We start from the raw sequence: 13,050 nt of genomic DNA, 5'->3' as shown, positions 1-13,050 counted from the left end.
CAGGCAGCGAGATGTCTTTGTCATTTCTAGAGTTTGAAGTTTCTTAGTTCTTGTTTACTTAGGTAATATTATATCTTTCTGGAGTCTTTGATGGAGTTAAGAATAGTTAGTTATAGTTATAGTTTTCCTTAGTTATGATAAAGATTATTGTAACTTTTACTTGATAACTGTTTTGTTATATGTAATTTTGCTATGTTAAAGTTAAAGCCTTTTTTTTTTTTGTTTAAACCGAAAAAGGGGAAATGATGGAGGAAGGTCATTGGCTAATAAAGGCACTGCCCTGGCCCATTTTATTGGTTAGAGGATAGGTGGGAGGAGTAAACAGAACAGGACGCTGAGAGGAAGAGGAAGTGAGCTCAGAGACTCCACAGCTCTCTCGGGAGCAGACGCCTGAGAGAGACGCCATGCCCCGCTCCCAGGATGAAGCTCCGAACCAGGATGGACTAGGCTAGAATCTTCCCGGTAAGACCGGTTCTCACAGATTACTAGAGATGGGTTGATCGGGATGTGAGAATTAGCCTGTAAGTGCTAGAGCTAAAGGGCCAAGCAGTGCTTAAAAGAATACAGTGTCTGTGTAATTATTTTGGGGCATAAGCTAGCCATGTGGGCGGCCGGGTGTGGGGGACGCAGCCCTGCCGCCCCATATTACTACATCATTCCTCAAGGTACCATAAGCCTACAAAACCTTTTTTTTTTTTTACTGAATTGCCTTAGTCATGGTGTTTTATCACAGCAATACAAATTAATTAACATGCCAGTGTTTAATGAAGTTACTATCAAAGAAATATATGCATTTGGTGTGGGAGGTCCTTCTGTCTATGTGTTGTTTTTATTGGTTAATGAATAAAAAAAAAACTGCCTTGGCCTGTGATGGAAAGAGTAGAGCTAGGCTTTGGGGGCAGAACTAAACTGAATGCTGGAGAAAGAAGGCAGAGTTGCAAGACACCATGTGGCCACAAGAGGGGAAACATGCTAGCTGCCAGGTGGAACCTTGCCAGTAGGCCATGAGCCTCATGGTAAAATATAACATAATGGAAATGGGCTAATACTAGATATATGAGTGAGGTAGCAATACGCTTAAGCTATTGGCCAGACGTTATTGCAAATAATATAGTTTCTGTGTGATTATTTCAGGAGTCCTGGCATCTGGGAAACAAACAAGCAGCCTCTGCCTATGTGAATATATACTTTAAGCTTCTCTTTAAAACTGTCTTGTTTCTTGTCTATTGTTACACAGTACACACTAGTATGTACACAAAAATCATTATATTTTAATGGTATGATGTTATGCTCTCTCATTGGTCTCTAAAGTTTCACAGTATTGCTAGCCTTGCCACATATAATAACATTTCTGATATAGTACAAGTTGCCATACCTTTGCTCAAGATGAACTTGTTATTCTTATAATGACACCATTAGCTAGCACCTGGAATGACTTTGTCTTCTGTATTTCATTATAAATGAAACACCAGCATTGATTTTTTTAACTACAATTTTGTGTGACTATACTCTAGAAAACATTGAATTTTAGTCAGTTTAACCTTTAAAAGCTATTGAAACCACATGCATTTTAATTATGATCCTATATCCTACTTAGCTAGATATCTTTGGCAAGTTATGTAAATATTTTATCTACATTTTCTTGTATTGTTTTTAAAAAGATAACAGGGCACATGCAACATACAAACAATAATTATACATTGCAGAAAATTATATATTGCTTAATAACAATGTTACCTGAATATGCAATGTCATGTGAAATATTTTTAAGAAGTTTTATATCATTTGGAAAATAAATAGTTCCTTGTTATGCATTTTAGTATTATGACCAGGACTTTAGTTGTATTGTGTGATCTTAGACAAGTAAGATATAAATTGATAGTCAGTAATTTTCCATTGCCAGTAACATTTCATGATTGCAAGTCAAATATTTTCTCTCTCTTTCTCCCAATCTTTCTCTCTCTCTCATTCTCTCTCTCTCTCTCTCTCTCTCTCTCTCTCTCTCTCTCTCTGTCTCTCTCCCACACACACAATGTGTGTGTGCATGTGTGTGTGTGTGTGCGATAGGAATCAAGCCTTAGATCCCATATGTAGCAGAAAGATCCTCTACCCTTATCTACACCTCCAGTCCTTGGTCATTGTTTTTGTCGTTGTTGTTGATTATGTCTTGGAGACACTGGGTTAATAATAATTACAGGGGAGAGGACTAGAAGCATGAACTAGGAGAAGATAAAGGCTCTTGCTTTTATTGAAATGTGACTTAGAAGGCACAATACATGAGGACAAATTCATCTAGTAGTAAATAATAAAATAATGGATAGAGATCAGAAGTTAGGAAGACTGGCTGTTCTTTTAGATCTAAGTTTGACTCCTAGCACCCACATGGTGGTTCACATTGTATGCAATACTAGTTGAAGGAACTCCAACAACCTTTTCTGGCCTCCGTGGGTACACGACATGTAAGTGGTATACAGACATACATGCAGGAAAAATTCCACACACATAAAATTAAATTAAAAAGAAATTAAGAACAGAATAATCAAAAGTGACACAAGGAAGAGGATTATTTTGTCCCGTCTATTACTTGTTGGTGAGAAAGAGAATATGTTCAGGAATGACCTGGAACTAGGCTAACTCTCAAGGTGACTCCAACTGTGGCCTAAACCCTAGGTAAGGAGAGCTAATCCACTTTTTTGAGCCCCAGAAGTTAAGTGCTTAATGGAAGAACCTCTGATGTCTGTCTGACACTGTGTCCTTCACTCCGTAGCTGTTTGACCAGCTTGGACAAATTTTCCAATTTGAGGTTGACTCCGCATTTATAAGATGGTGCTAATATTAAATATACCCTGGGGATTGTGATGACAACTGAATGAGCAACCAGAGATCAAAAACTACAAACGACATATGGGAAACACCCAAATACACACGTGTGAGTGAAATGAAAAGCAAGACTTCCTCACCCGAAGCTTTAAAAGTGGCCTTTACTGGCCAGTTTTATGTCCTAGAGTTATCGGAGAGGAGGGAGCCTTGACTGAGAAAATGCCTCCATAAGATGTGGCAGTAAGGAATTTTAATTAGCAAAAAATAGCTCAGGGCCCAGCCCTTTGTGGGCGGTACCATCACTGGGTTGGTGGTTCTGGGTTCTAGATGTAAGTAGCAGAATTCACCTCCACAGCCTATTTGTCAGCTCCTGCCTCCAGATTTCTACCCCACATGAGTTTCTGCCATCAATTGCTGATGAACTGTTACATGGATCAGTGAGTGGAATCAACCTTTTCTCCCCATGTTGGTTTTGACCATGGTGTTTTATCAGGGCAATAGTAGCCCCAATTAAGACAAGTTAGTGACAGGACAGTTTGGTATTGCTGTGATAGATCTGGTCATGTTGATTTGGGAGGATTGACTTTGGACCTCAGGCTAGAAAAGTCATTGAATGTTGAGAGCTCAATGAGCTGTTCTGTATAGGAGCTTGGAAGATAATGGAGAAAGCAGTGTAGATGACGAATGACAGACTTGTGAAATCTTGGAGAGAAACAAAGGCTCTACAGGACTTGTTGTGTGAAGAATCTGAAGTTCTGGTTAGCTGGGGGCTGGAAAATCACCTGTGATTAACAAGAAACATGAACGACTAAAGTGAAACATTTGCTTTGCTGGAGTCCTTGGTGCTGGTCTGCTGGAGCTAAGAAATTAGCAGTGATAAAGAAGAGCCAAGCATCACTGAGGTGAAATCTATTGGAAAGTATTCCCTGAGAGTTCGCATGCAGAACCTGTGCTTCAGACATGGTCAAGGTTGTACCTTGTGCTGGCAGCTGAGCACCAAAAAACCCAACCAACCAACCAAACAAACAAACAAACAAAATAGACAAGAGCTCAACTGACAAGATGCTGATAGCACAAAATGTAACGTTTGCTGCAGTGCCTTATGTAGCATCAAACCTAAGTCAACTCAGTGTTTGTTTGTAGGAGGAGGTGCTCAGCACTTCCCCAGACAAGCTCAAGATCAGATTTTAAATTCAATTCGAGGAGCAAAGGTGTAAGTAATAATGAGCCACAGGACAATATACTAGAAGATGGGAGTTCACTTAATTTTAGTCAAAGGAATCAGGGAGAGAATGAGAAGATAATTGGCATGAGTGAAACCAGTACTTTAAGAAAGGCATTGTTTAACTATGTGACATCAACAAAAGTCTCTAAAATTCTGGAGGCAAAGAAAGAGAAAACTGATTCTGTCTTCACATAGGCATCACTCTCGCTCATCTTTGCATCAGGATGGTTTTGCTCATTATCACATAGGTACCAGAGTTTTGTTGGCCTTGCTAATAAATCAGGAGCACAACTGTGCCACAGCTGGAAATAAGGACTTCTTTCTCTTTAAGAGGTGAAAACATACCGTCAACAAAAGTCTCTCTGTCCACAGCTAACCCAAACCTCCCCTATGACCTCCTCAAGGTCACAGAACATTTTGAGCTTTGTGTGCATAAACCTAAGCCCAGTTGTCAGGTTAGGAGACTAGAGATCCTTCAACTCAACCAAAATCAGAGCAGAAATCAAATTTTCATTCATTCATCTAACCATTTAGTTATACAACACTTAGTTCATTTTCTCTTGTGCAGCGGAGATTAAGCTGAGGGTGCTGCAGGAGAGGACAGACTCACTACGATCCGGGATAGTGATGAGAAAGGGGGCTGACCCAATGGCTGCCCCAAACTCCGAACAAAGCCTTAAGCTGATACTAAGAGCATTTCCTAGGTCAACTGAAGGGGAAGAGAAAGAGGAACATAGATTAGAGAAGCCTCAGCCAAATATACTACCTGACAAATGGACAGCAAGAAGATACTAACTAGATGACAAACAGAATCCAGCAAGAGAAATATTAGAATCATGTGAAGTGAAATGCAAATGATATTTAGTCAATTATTTTGAATATTCATGAAGAAATTCATGATACCCAAGTTGTCTTTCAGCTTATAGTTGAAAATTTATGCTAATTTTTACAGATACTTCAAAGATTGTAACAAAACCATAGGAAAAACATCTACTACTTGATTACATAAAAGAAATTAAAAAAAAAACCTTAGGTACTAAAACATTGATATCTTTCGACACAAAGTTATTTATACATTTAAATATTACTTTCTAAATGAGACTAAGTATTGCTTATGAAATGTTATAAGGATGAAATTCCCAACTGCATCTCTGCTCTCTGGATTTATCAACACAAAATATGTTCTCTGTCAGCTCTCAGGTGTTAGGAGCTGTATGTATGCATTGTGATCTCTTACCAGAGAGGAATCTACAGGTTCCCCCCAAACAGAAACATCACAGATTTCTTGATTCTAGGATCTCCCTGCACATTAGAATCACTCTATCCATATCTTCATTTCAGAGGAGTGGATTTCTGATCCTCTGACCTCTCAGCTGGGGATTCTGGCTTAGCATCATCCTTTAGGATTAGCAATCAGATGGAAACACAGAAAGCTTAAGAAGACATTCAATCATGCTCAATCTGTCAAGCCAATCAGATATTTTTTTTTTAAACTCTGCAGCATGTGGGGAAAGCAATAGCATTTAAAGCTCAGAGTGTAGGAAATTCTAATTATCTGGATTTAGTAAGCTGTGAGCTCATTTCTGTCAAAGGTTAGAATGCCACACCATTAGGATTCTGGTATTAAAAGGCAACAGAAACGTAAAAAATAAAAATGTTTTGTTTTGAATAAAATCAAAGGAAAGAACAATGGGACTGAGAGACATTAATTCATTTTTTTCTTACTCTATTTACCTATCCAATACTGGTGTACTATACTGGTGATGACACATTGAGAAGATGAGAGATGAATTTGTACTCAGAATCTTCACTGAATTTAAACATATGTCTAATAGAACTCCCTGTGGCCTCCCTTCTGTCAGCCTCTTATTCATCAATTCCAAATTGCTGTACTCTTTCTATTTTGTAGTGTTGGAAACTGAGTGCAGTGGAACTGTTTTTTTCTCCCCACCTTGATTCATCTTTTTCAACTTCTTCAGTTGCCTTCCTGGCTTCTCGTAGGCATCCATGAGATGTAGGAGTTTCCCTTAGGGTGGTCCCTTCTCTCAGTATGTTTATCCACTGCTCCTCTTGGGTGTTTTTAGTACCTTGGCCCTATATATCTTATCCTGAGGGTAGAACTTTTGTACCCAGTTTGTCTACTGTTAGCAATGCCTTTCATTCTTTTTGTTATAGAGATGTGTTTCATCTCTATTTCCCTGTTCATATCCTCAACTCACAGAGCATCAATGTCTTGATTCTCTCTTTCCATCTCACCTATTTTCATTCTCCTCTATTTTAGGACTCGCAACACATCCCAGGCTGTTCTTGGTTTCCACGTCCTCCTTCCTTTACCTCCTGAACTGAAGGCATGTGTCACAAAAGCTAGTGCATTGTCGTCCTTAATCATAACACAAACTCTACAGAACAGTTTCAATCAGTCTTATTCAAGGTGCATCTATGGAGGATGTGGTGGTCAACATGGAAACAGATTAATGAAAAGTAATTTTAACAAAGTAGGTAAGCAGATATAATTACATCACAATGGTTGAAGGATCAATAATTATATAAAATTATAAAATAAGGTATTTGCAACTGTTGAAGAATATGCTAATATGAGGTGTCCTGAAGCAGCAATAATTCAAATTTAATCATACTATTTTATCAGACAAACTGTAAATCATCTTAATTTTTCATAACCATCAGATAAACAAGAAATAATAGATGCTACAAGTGAATCAAATGAAGCTGCTTGGTTGATGAAGCAAAAACCTAATACATAACTAAATGAGAACAAATAAAAACTGGAGCACTTTTCATAGCGCTCAGATTCTGTCCTGCATCTTTGTCTAAGAGCCCCTAGCCTCTGTGACATATTTATGTGCAGAGCTTAGTGATTTTTTTTTTCCATTTTTGTTTGTGTGTGGGCAAGTGTGCTCTTCGAAGGTCTTGAGTAGACAGTGATATTGTTGAGAGTTCATGTGGCAAACTTTTCTGTCAAAGCCAGAAGCCACTGTCTGAAAATAGTCTTCATGCTCTTCAGGCTCTTGCAATCTTTCTGCACCTCTTTTAGTCTCCCCCAAGTCTTGGATAGTGGTTTTATTAGATGTCCCATTTGGTCCTGGGTACCCTGTAGACACTTATTCTTTGCCTTTTGACCATATGTGCATTGCTGTTGTTCTTGTAAACCCAGGCTGCTACATGTAGAAACTTCATTGATTAGGGATGAAAGATGTCATTAGCATTTTTCTCTTTCTCAAAGTACTTCACAAAGATAATGATAGGTAGCTTCCTACATGAGAAGGAAATGTAATTTAACATTTAAGCAGTGTAAATAAATAGAGAAAAAATTAAAAACCATTATTTTTTCTCGATTAAAAGTTATCTTGATTTCTAGCCAAAAGTTTTGTACATTGATAGATGGCTCGCAATATTGACACAAGACTTGTAAGTCTTTCGTCTCATACCTTGAATTTATTTTAATCCCATGTGCTCTTCGTGCTTACATATTAATGACTCAAAAAATACTTGGTATTTATTATATGCATTTCGGGGTTCCAACAAGATAATTTATGGAAACACAATTACTTGAATAATTCTATGTTTTATTCTACAGATAAAGATGATGAAATGACATAGGAAATGGAAATTTTCACAAGGTTGCAGGTTTGACTTAAAAGGTTTCAGGTACTGTCCTTAAAAAAATTGCTTGAAAACTATTTTCATTATAAATAAGGTTTTTTCAAACTAGGTAAATTCCCTAATAGATTTTTAAAACAGTATAGTTACTATGCATTATGGAGTATCAGCTACTGTAGAGAAGAAAATAAGAAATGTTAAAAGGAAAATATATGTTGGAAAAAGGCAATTTCAAATGAAGGTTAATCAGGATGAAGATACAAGAATCAAGTTTTCCTAATTTTCAATTTTCATGAAAACACAATTAAACTTTCCTTTTAACCTTCCTTACAGCTATCACCTTTAAATCTGTACACCTCACTGTTTTTGATGGTTATAGTGGTCCCTGCTGCCTCACCATGTTGTCACGAACACTGAGCACAATATCATGCAAAGGAGGAGACTTCCCAAAACACTTCTTATAGGAAATTGCTAAAAATTAGTCACTCTGCAGGATCTCATAATTCTCTTTTTGCATCTGCAAAAATGGTGTTTGCATGCTACAGCTGAAGATACTACAAAACTCAAAATTAAATTTGAACTGGAAACCTACTCTAAAACCTTATTTATTGCCTGCTATTTTCCAGAATAGTATATGTTGATGAAGAGGCCCCCAGAGGTTGAAATTTTATCAGTTTATTACAATATTTTTCTGTGAAGAAGTGTCTCTTTGGGCAGTACTAATATTGGAAATTACAATTTTATTTCTCTTGGGTACTATTGTACACAAAACTAATTCAATCAGATCATGTATACCTCCCAAACTTAAATAATAACATAGCTTTCCTTGTTTTGAAAATGTTACTTTTGTTTACACACCTGCATATATGTATCTATACATAAATATATATGTATGTGTATGTGTGTGTGTGTGTGCACATTCTTTTAAATTTAGATCATATTGAACTCCATCAATATAAGGATTCCTGGGGGTGCCGATGATTTTTTTATTTACTTAGGAATGAATGGATGATAGACATAGAAACTCACCATGTCTTCAAAACAGTACTGTATAAAAAAAATTTCCGAGAATATAAGTAAATTTTTCAGTAAATATACTACATTATAGGGCACCAGGTTCAAGGATCAATCAACTTTCAATTAAGCACACTGGATGACACACTTTCTCTGCCTTAACATCTTTTGATTCCTTTAGCATTTTTTTTGAATAAAGAGTTAAATGAAAGAAATTGCAAAAGAAAAAAAAGTAAAAAGAAATTAGCTATGCATTATAAAGCTAAACATTCTTTGCACTCCAAGATTAACTCACATATTTCCAGACTCATATATGCACAAGAGGGTTTCCATGATACAAAGCTCAGATTCATATAAACAGATTTGTTGTGAGAGGTCCTTCTGTCTATGTGTTGCTTTTATTGGTTAAAGAATAAAAACTGGATTGGCCTATAGCATGGGAGGTGGAGGGTGAAGTCAGGAAAATGCCATTGAGCCTCCAATGAAGATAGACATGCTGAAACTTTGCTGGTAAGCCACGACCTCATGGTGATATAAAGATTAATAGAAATGGGTTAAATAAAGCTGTAATAGTTAGCCAAAAAGAAGCTATAGTTAATGGGCCAAGCATTGTTTTAATTAACACAGTTTCTGTGTTATTATTTATGGGCTAAGTGGCCAGTAACCAACAAGTGGCTCATTCCTACAGATATTAAATATGAATAGGAAGATAGACACGATTGAGTATTATAACCCATTCTCAAGTTACTTTCTTATAGTATTAATATATTTATTGAGGTTGTATAAAATTTAATAAGAGCACAATATCACATGGTGAAAATAATTCTTACCAAATGCAAGTTGAATGTATGTATGGTATTTCCAAGAATCACATACAAAGTGACGCCTGTGTAACAGGCCTTCACCCAGTGTCTTTGCTAACAGGAAATGAGAAAGTAATATATGTAGTAGATAAGTTAGCTGAATTTCAAGAGCATCTCTGTTAATGCAATATTTATGGGAGAAAAGGGAAGTTGCTTTTGATGTTTATAAGCCTGTGCATTTCACATGGCTTTCTTAATCTCTTTACTTGTTGCCAGAGGCTTCTGCTAGCACAAGTTTTGACACTCCTAAAGCTAAAACTAAAAAATTTACTTCCAAAGATGATTTCTTTTCTAAAAGGCACTGCTTTTAAAAGAGCCAGACTGTTGAACTTAAAGACAGTTGAACCTGACCATGTTAGTGCTTGCTGCAGAGTGGAGTGCCTCAGGGTTTAGAATTGGGTCATCATATCAACCAGGCCTGCTAAGAATTCAACAATTTCAAATATTCATCTGTACCCGATATCTTCTCTACAACATCATCCATTCCAAACCACCAGAGTTGTTATTGACTCAGAATCACACAGAGCGAAGGTCTGACTCAACTTTCTCATAAAAAGTCAAGAAATTAAATAAAAGCTGAAAGGCGGGGAATTCCTTTCTCCATATATTAATTGGAGAAATGGTTAACCTTGAATCATGGACACAAAATGGAAATGTAAAAAAAAAGCTAGAAGTAAAAAAAATCTGCTTATTAAAAATAATCATATTATCATAATTCTCTAATACAAGGAGTGAAACCAGATATCACTGGTTTGCTAGATTAAACAAAGCAATGACTCTCAAACTTCAATATACATCAAAAAGATAAGATACAGTACCTGTTACAACCAGTATTCTGAGCTGAGGAAATGGTGTTGAGTATGTCTCAAGGGAAGAGTGCTTCTCTAGCACATGTAAGTTCTGCACTGGCTCTCTGTCTGCACAAAAAATATAAATAAATGAAATTAAAACTGAAAAGCTAAGACCCATCACAGATGTCATGGTTCCTTCCCCTGATTCTGATTTCAGACGTATGTGGTGGGGCATGAAAATCTGCATTGTATCCATATGGTGTTGTTTCTAGACTTGAGTCTGGACTTAGGCAATATTCATGTTTTAACCTTTCAGTCAGGGGTTTCTAGCTTGATTTTAATTTACAAAAGATGCCTGTAGTACACCTCTTCCCAAAACTTTAAGTTAGACATGAATATCTGATATCAGAATTGTCATCTAATGTTATTTTAGATATAGTGGCATTGGGATAGAGACCATTGCTACAGTCTCTCTTAAAACCCTCTGTTTTACACATGTCATGTCTTTTTCTTTCATAAGTATAAGCAAATATACCCACTGTGCTTTTCCAATCTCTGCACCTTAGCCTGAGGAAGGCTGTTCAGAGGTTCATAAAGGTCACAAATGACAAAAGTCAAACAATACTTGAGAACAGGTCTGCAGACCCGGTTCACATCCGTGCACTGACCTGAAACTTCCTACTGTACACAGTTTCTATTTTTCCTTTTTGGTATAGCAAAAACTACATTGCTCATACTTTCCACTAAACAAACAAAAAATATGCTTATGTATAAGTAAGCAAATAAATAATGTGTATAGAAAAAAGGTAAGAAGAAGTTAGGAAAGAAAGTGAAAATATTTGAACCCTTAAACTTCAACACAAACCTAATGGCAAAGGTGTGAAACTAAAGAAAATTAATGAAATGGAAAGTATATTTGTTAGCGTCATGGCAGCATTTTATGAGTTTGAAATATAAGGGATTGGAAATGCAGCTTTTAATAGAAACATAGTAATGACAGCAAAGACACAAATGAATAGTTGTTTCTGAGATTTGTGTCCCATCAGTAAAATCAGAACACCATTATCTGCTTTCATCAAAACTTATTCTCTCAACATGTGGCCCTCTCTTCTCTCCTGCATAAAGGACAAGGCTCTTCAAAGATAAAGGATTCATGTTTCAAAGCTTCTCAGAGAGGATACTAGAAGCACTTGTATCATAGCCTTCCATAATTTCCATTTTAAAAAGGTTATTAGACTGGAAAGGAGGATTCTTTGATGAGAATGTTTGGGAGGCACATGGATATGTGCATTTTAATAAATATAGAGATAATAATTATGCACATGACTTTTTCAGAACTTTACTTGTTAGAGCTATTATTATTATTATTATTATTATTATTACTCTGAATCAGAGAGTTCCACGGAAGAAAATACACAGCTTTAGGAATCCGTGGCTTGATTTATTGCAATGATATGATTTAAATTTCCTAACTGGGAGAGCTTTACATTTTGGCAGCAAAAGTTGTCATTAATCATACTGTGAGAAAAGAATTAAAGTAAATGATTCTTTTAATAGACATTATTTTACTATAGAGCATTTAATTTTAATGTGCCTTAATGGAGTGAATTTCTTTATGAAAAAATTATATATAAAGTTATTGATATGTACTTCATTTTTATTGTACCAAATGTTTTCCTAGATGGAGAATTCTATAATAACTGTCAATTAAATATATTGAATTATCAGAAATGCCCTAATTTTTCAGAATCTTTTTTTAATCATTATATATGAGACTAAGGAATTCATAGTTTTAAAACGTGTCAGCAAGATTGACAATAAAAAGATTTTATTGGTATAAGATCAACTAGAGAACATAAAAAATAAGATAAAGGAGTTAAAGGGCTTGTACCTCTGTTGGTGAAATGCTCACCTTATAAACATGAGTACTTTAATTTGATTCCCAGAAGTGACATAAAATACTGGGAAGGCCAAGACAAGTGAATACATAGAGTTTGTTAGCCAGGTTTCATAGCATGATTGTGAACTCTAGGCGAATGGGAGACCATGTAAGAAAAACAAGGTAGAGGACTCTTAAGGAATAACATTCACTCATACAAGTATATCTACATACATAACCCTCCACTTGCACAAATATCCAAATTGGTGCTTTGAATGAAAAGTTCCCTCCCCCAATAATCTTGGGAATTCATTGTCTCCTATTGGTGACTTGGTTTAGGTAGATTTAGGAGGCTTGTCCTTCCTGAAGAATTATATTGTTGGTGATAGAATTTGAGGTTTCAAAAACAATATGCCATTTCTAGTGTGCTCTTTCTGCTTTCTGTTTGTGGTCTGAGATGTGAGCTCTCAGCTGCAAGCTGATGTGCCTGATACTTGTTGCTTGCCATGCTTTCCTCCTGTCATAAACTCTTATCTCTCTGGAACTGTACGCTATGTACATCCTTTCCTCTATAATTGCCTTGGTTATGGTGTTGTATCACAGCAACAGAATTCATGTACACAAAATTTAAGCATAATATGTCTCAATCAGCATGTACACAGAGTGCACACTTTATTTAACTAAACTCTAGTGTTTAGGTTATGTGTTTGTGTGTCTATGATATATGTAAAGAATGAATGTTCTAGGTCATAAGTATGCAGGTCAGATATAATTTTGTGGAACCAAATTTCTCCTGCCTCTACATAGGCTCTAGGATTGTACTCACTCAAGTCTTTAAAT

General features: G+C 36.2%; 1 protein-coding gene across 5 annotated transcripts in view; it reads right to left on the bottom strand.

Annotated features, from left to right (window-relative positions):
- The window catches only part of Cntn4 (contactin 4), a 995,812-nt gene that overhangs the window by 646,942 nt on the left and 335,820 nt on the right, over positions 1–13,050 (bottom strand). The window contains exon 4 of one of the 5 annotated variants that reach the window (XM_041635207.1): positions 10,359–10,457. The exons of the other annotated variants lie outside the window; for them this stretch is intronic. The gene's annotated coding sequence lies outside the window, so the exon portion shown is untranslated. The remainder of the gene's footprint in view (positions 1–10,358; positions 10,458–13,050) is intronic. 5 annotated transcript variants of the gene reach the window in all.

The sequence above is a fragment of the Microtus oregoni genome, unplaced genomic scaffold (assembly GCF_018167655.1).
Source record: "Microtus oregoni isolate MIOR12 unplaced genomic scaffold, Mior012 000002F_ref0000024, whole genome shotgun sequence".
Lineage (NCBI taxonomy): Eukaryota > Metazoa > Chordata > Mammalia > Rodentia > Cricetidae > Microtus > Microtus oregoni.
This window is presented reverse-complemented; position numbering and strand designations above follow the sequence as displayed.